The following is a 6,962-nucleotide window of genomic DNA, read 5'->3' on the forward strand; positions in this document are numbered from 1 at the left end:
ATTGGACGGTTATGCCTAGCTACATGGAATGTTGAAGAATAATGTGTTTAAATGTTCTTTGGGTTTTAATTTTACTCTCCAAACCCTCTTGATTGGTTTATTCTTAATTTGTCGGTGGGGACTGGACCCATGCCTTCTGCATAGTAGGAAAGTGCTCTACCACTGATGATATTCTGATGTGGGAGTGTCATATATCAATCTGTTGATTTCATTGTTTAAGCAATAAAGAAACTGCTAGGCCCATTTGATAGGCCCACCCTTAGGTGGGTGGAGTAAACAGAAGGGAAGGCTGGGAGGAAGAGGAAGTGAGGTCAGACTCCACTGCTCCGCTCTCCGGAGCAGACGCAGGAGAGACGCCATGCTACCTGCTCCAGGGAAGACGCACACCATGCCCCAGCTCTGACCCAGGATGGACTTAGGCTAGAATCTTCCCGGTAAGCGCACCTAGGGGCGCTACATAGATTATTAGAAATGGGCCAGAGCAGTGTTTAAAAGAATACAGTGTCCGTGTAATTATTTGGGGCATAAGCTAGCCGAGCCAGGCGGCTGGGGATTTGGGGACGTAACCCTGCCGCTCCCCTTATTACTACAAATGACGCCCAGACGTGTGGCTAACTAAACCCACTTAAAAAACCTGAGAAGTCTTAAAAATAAGGGAGAGAGAGTTTAACACAGATTTTTGCTGTTTGTTGGTGGCGTGCTGTAGAGAGATTTCCTGATTCAGCAAGAGCAGCAGAAAAAAAGCTGCGTTATTTTAAAGCACAGCTTCTTGGGGCTGTGCTGCCAGTGCAAACTCTGGCTTTATGTTTGTGTTCCCGCTTGGGATCGGAAGGAGAGTGCTCTGAGACCTTGACGATGACTCAGAGCTCCCCGCCTGCTCCTGGGCAGAAGGCAGAATCAGGCTTAGGCAGGCGGAAGAGCATGGCGGATTCCTGCTGCCATACAGAGATGTGTTTTCAGACTGCGTAGTGCTCTGCGTGTCAGATTTGGATGTAACTTGGATGAAAAGAATTTTTGTGCTGCACGCTCAGTCTCAGAATTAAAGTGCTGAGTGCCGCTCCTACCTGGTAGCCCCAAGAGGCTTCCTGACTCAGCTTTAGCTGCAAAACCTGCAGCTCATTAAGAGGTCCTGCCACGAAACACTTAAACGGTGTTGATGAAAAGCTGAACACATGCTTTTCGGTTTTCAGCCGTAGCAGGAAAAAAGCTGCGCCATTTAAAAATGCTGGCTTTCTGGGCCATCCTGCCAGGGCAAACTCTGACTGTTTGAGGCAGGAAGGCTGGCTACCGAGAGAGGATTTGAGTGTTGTCTGTTGTAGCTCGCTGGCTGGCAGGGACCTTGAAATGCTATAAATGTGGCTACAGCCTGTATATCAGCCATGAGGCTGGAAAGCTAAGGATCCAGCTGTCAAAGCCACACCTTTAGTCCTACTGATATTGCTTGGTAAATTAAAGGCTCTTGTGGTCAGAAAAAGAGAGATATACAGTAAAGAGAGATTCAAAGACAGAGAAAATTTCTGAATGGTTTAAAGTGTGTTAAAATATATGCAAGCTGAAAGTTGAAGTTCTTAAAGCAAAAAACAAAAAAAGGAAGAGAGTTGTTGTGTGTACACACCTTTAATCCCAACACTTGGGAGGCAGAGGGAGATAGACCTCTGTGACTTCAAGGTGTGGTAGCACACGCCTTTAATCCCAGTGCCTAAAAGGCAGAGACAAACAGATCTCTGTGAGTTCAAGGTATAGTAGCAAACACCTTTAATCCCAATGCCTGGGAGGCAGAGACAGGCGGATCTCTGAGAATTCAAAGACAGCCTGGTCTACAGGGTTATTCCAGGTCAAAGATGTGTATGCTCAAAAAGCAAAAAGTTTATCTAGGAATGTCTCAGATTAGATTCTTAAGCGCCTAGTGATTTAAAGGCGTAAATCAAAAGTGCTCCTGGATAGTAAAAAATTGCAGATTCACAATAGGACAGATTCAGACCACTAAACGAGTCACACTGTTGGATGAATGTACGTAGGCTTGGGAGAGAGAAGAAAAAGAATATAGAGAATAAAGTTAATGTTAAAAAAAAAAAGGTAAAGTCTTTAAAGAGACAGAGTACAGATAGTTAAGAGATTAAAAGAAATAAAGAAATATAAGCCGCGTAAAGATGGAAAATTCACAGAGAGTCTGGATTATGTACATTGTGTTTTCTTTAAAATTTTTGACTGTGAAGGAGCTAAGTACAGAGAGACATTTCATTATATGGGCTGCCAAGTGGAACCAGAACGGATATCATGAGGGTATGATTTCAGAATTTGGGTCTAAGGATATGATGCTTTGGAGAGAGTCTTCTTTTGTTTTCACAGAGGATGAGACTCTATGGATTTCTTCTATTCCGATTTGGTATGATGGACCACGTCCTCCTGAAGGGTTGCTGTGAACATCTTCAGAAAATTGCTTTGCTCAACTGCCAACTGAGATGAAACTAGCACACAGGTTATACCATGAAAGACCTAATTAACGACGCCCCCATTCAGCAGGAAGCAGTTTGGAGAGAAAAAACTGCGCCCATGTTCCCAAATATGGTTTATAAGTTCTTTTACATTTAAAGGGGGAAATGATATAGGTATGAATAATTTGCATTGGTATGGATTTTAAGGTCAATTTTGTTATATGTATAAATGTTTCTGATGTAACTTTTACTTGATAACTGTTATATGTAATTTTGCTATGTTAAGGTTAAAGCCTTCGTTTTTTTTTTGTTTAAACAGAAAAAGGGGAAGTGATGTGGGAGTGTCATATATCAATCTGTTGATTTCATTGTTTAAGCAATAAAGAAACTGCTAGGCCCATTTGATAGGCCCACCCTTAGGTGGGTGGAGTAAACAGAAGGGAAGGCTGGGAGGAAGAGGAAGTGAGGTCAGACTCCACTGCTCCGCTCTCCGGAGCAGACGCAGGAGAGACGCCATGCTACCTGCTCCAGGGAAGACGCACACCATGCCCCAGCTCTGACCCAGGATGGACTTAGGCTAGAATCTTCCCGGTAAGCGCACCTAGGGGCGCTACATAGATTATTAGAAATGGGCCAGAGCAGTGTTTAAAAGAATACAGTGTCCGTGTAATTATTTGGGGCATAAGCTAGCCGAGCCAGGCGGCTGGGGATTTGGGGACGCAACCCTGCCGCTCCCCTTATTACTACAATATTCCTAGCCCCCCTCCTCTTCCTTTTCTTGTGAGAAGGTAAGTTACACAGGCTGGCTTGAACTCAAAGCCCATCCAGGCATTAAACATACTATCCTCCTGCCTCAGTGTTAAGATGATGAGCCTGTCCCACCAGACTTAGCTTCCTCTTTACTGATTTATTTTAAAGTAAGCATACAAGGTGATGTTTCCTCATGACATTTTAATATATAAACATAATCACAGTTTTCTTTTACACCTCCATTCTCCAGTGCACGCACTCTTGCTGGTCTTCCTTCTCCCTACAAACAGTGCTTTCGTGTCACACTTATTCTAATGCCTTCTCACCACTTCCTGGAGATCTCCTCCTCCCCATGTAGCTCTCTCCATGCTTTTATCACACCCATGTACACCCCAAACATACTTGCACAACACACTTACATGCACACATACATACTCAGTCATGCATGCGTGCACACACGCATGTGCATGCACACATACAATTTAAATCTAGATTCTGCTTATGAGAGACAACATGGGATTGGTCTTTCTGTTCCTGGCGTATTGGTTTCCAGTACTCCCTGTTCTCTTGCCAATATCATGATTTCATTTTTCGTTTCAGCTGAACACAATTCCATTGTGTATCTGTCCACATTTTTTATCCATTTACCTGCTAATGGATGTGGAAGCTGGTTGCACTTCCTAGTGCAATAGTACAGTACACTATACACTTGTGAATACTACAGCAGTAATCGTGGAGGTGCAAGCATCTTTGAGATGCATTGACTGAGAATCCTTTAGGTAAGTTCCTGAACTCAGGTCTTACATGGAGAGCACTAACTGACTACATTAATACTGTGTCTTACATGAAGTTTTAAAAGACATTTTTCTGTCTGTGGACTGTTTCTAATTCCAGTGATCAGTCCCCCTCCCCATCATGTAGAGCTTTTCAGACTCAATCAATCCCATTTATCGGTTCTAGTAGAAGCCTAGAAGATGGCGGCGCTATGAGTAATGCAGAAAGCAGAGGCCAGGCTCATGAGGTTTCAAAGGGGAGAGGGGTCTCTGTTAACGATGGTGCTGAGGGCCATTTGTGTGATATTGTGATAATCTACATGAGTTATGCTCATGTCCCGAGAACCTGCCTGAGGCTAAATTTAAAGTACTAGATTGATTCTTGTCTATGTTTAGCCATGTGACTTGGTACCTTTTCTCAGTGAGGCATTCTCATCTTGCTTCCTCTGGGTCTGGCTGGTGGCTGACTCTCTGCCTTTCCTTTTTTCAGAATTCTACTAGTCTGGTTGCCCCACCTTCCTGCCTGGCTCCTAGCCAATCAGCATTTTATTAAACCAATATGAGTAACAAATCTTTTCAGTGTACAAGAACATTATCACAAGAGTTTAATGGCAAGGATAGCATGGCATTTAGGTAGGAAAAGGAAGCTCAGTGGTTATATTTTTATTCACATACCAGAATTATGGGTTAATTTAAGTTGTAAGAGCTAGTTGATAATAAGCCTGAGCTAATAGGCCAAACAGCTTTTGATTAATATAAACCTCTATGTGTTTATTTGAAACTGAATGGCTACAGGACCAGACAGGACAGAAACTTCTGTCAACAGACTCTAACCCTCCAGAATCATAACCCAAAGTACTTTCAAAAGCAACCCTTTCTTCTCTGGGTTGCTTTAGTCATGGTATTTTATCACAGCCACAGAAAAGGGAAATAATGCAGCCACCATATCCCTTAACCCAGGAACCATAATCCTTGGAGTGTATATTGACAAGTAAACAATAAAATGCTTTTCTACCAAGACTTTCATTATAGCATCATTTCCCATAGCAAATGGCCATGAATAAACTTTTAGCACATCACTGTACATCCACTTACTATGGTTTATGGAGGGCTCATCTTGTACTAAACACTGAACTGAACTCCTGTTTTTTTTTTTTTTCACTTAATCTTCACAGTAACATCAAAAGCCAAATGCCCCTCTTGAAGAGTCTTATGCAGTCAATAAAATGTTTATGACAAACACAAAATAGCATTAAAATGCTCATGATAAGTGAGTCTGATAAATGCTAAATATAAAACCCAGATGCTTATGTATCCAGTGTGAAGATAACCAGGTACATTCCAAGCTATCTATGGATCTGAGTGTTGAAATGAATTCCACAAATAGTGAACTGATTTGTTAAAATGTGTTCTGAGTACTGGTGACTCTTGAGACATCCTAATGAAAGTATCCATGTAGTTCTAGACAATGAGAAAAGGCTATAGGTACATCTGCCTGTATCTAAAAGCAAGCTTCATTTCTCTAAACTGGAAGCTGATACATTGACAGTGACCTCCAAGGCCATAGGCTTCCTCTCTGTCTCTCAAGCCTATGCCTCTAGGGACTCCAGGCTCTTCCAGCACTCTAGGTACAGTCTCGCTATGGTCAGTGACCTTTTGTTTTCCCTGCAGATTTCACTTGCTGCCTTCTAGGGGACTTCTGTTACTGTCTCAGTAAAGGTCTCCTCAGTACCCTGATTAGGACTCCGTGTAGGGAGAAACACAAAGAAAAAAAAAATATGTATACACACACGTACACATCTCTCTCTCACTCCCCTTTAAGAGATCACAACCACAGACAAGAAACCACTCCTTAAGGTCATTACCCCAAAGCTATTGGCAGAATGAATTCCTACAACTCCATTCTTCATTTTTTATGTCATCCTGCCTCCAGCCTCATACGCTTCCTTATGTACTCTTTCCATGATGTCTCCCACTGTGGCGGACTTCTCGACCGGCGAGAAAGAATGACCACCACACCAGGATTCCACTCAGATCACGCTTTACTGGAGTGCCCTTGATTGATGGGGAGTAGGAAATGAGGGGGCAGGAAACGAGGGAGAGGAAGGGAAGGGCAGGAAGCTAAGGGGAGAGACAGCAGGAAGCGAAGGGGGGAAGCGAGAGAGAGCATAAAGCGAAGGGGCGGAGGCAGCCGCTTAAATAGGGAATTGGCGCACGGGTTGCCCTGTGATTGGCTGCCACCAACAGCTGCCACCAGACCGCATCGGGATAGGCTCAAGGATCCTCATCCACCGCGCATGCGGGAAGCGGGGGACTCGCAGCTCTCAAAGGCATAGCCAAATACGGAGTTGTTTATTTCCAACAAGACAGGATGTTGGCGCCATCTTGTAATGGCGATCCTGTCCGGCTCACTACATCCCACCATTCTGCAGGCTATAGATTGGGGTGTTTTATTTTGTACAGTTCATAGTCTGTATAGATCTGTCTGATGCCAGTAAATATAAGCATCTCAGAAGCAAGAGATTTGTTTTGTCCATGTTACATCTCAGTATCTAGGATTCCAGGAACCCGAGAAGGTCTCAGAAAAGGCAGTGAATGTTTGTCTTAGTTAGGGCTTCTATTGCTGTGATGAAACATCATGACCAAAAGCAACTTGGGGAGGAAAGGCTTTATTTGACTTACATGTCTACACCTTAATCCATCATTAAAGGAAGTCAGGATAGGAAGTCAAAAAGGCAGGAATTTGGAGGCAGGAGCTGATGCAGAGGCCATGGGGGAGTGCTGCTTACAAGCTTGCTCAGCCTTCTTTATGTGGCAGAGGACCACCAGCCCAGGGATGGAACCACCCACAGTGGGCTGGACGCTCCCCAATCAAGCACTAATTAAGAAAATACCCTACAGCAGATTTCATGGAGGCATTTCTTAATTGAGGCTCCTTCCTCCCTGATGACTCCAGCTTGTGTCAAGTTGGCATAAAACTAGGCAGCACACTGTTGCTGATAGT

This window comes from Microtus pennsylvanicus, chromosome 1 (genome assembly GCF_037038515.1).
Source record: "Microtus pennsylvanicus isolate mMicPen1 chromosome 1, mMicPen1.hap1, whole genome shotgun sequence".
In the NCBI taxonomy this organism is placed as follows: Eukaryota; Metazoa; Chordata; class Mammalia; order Rodentia; family Cricetidae; genus Microtus; species Microtus pennsylvanicus.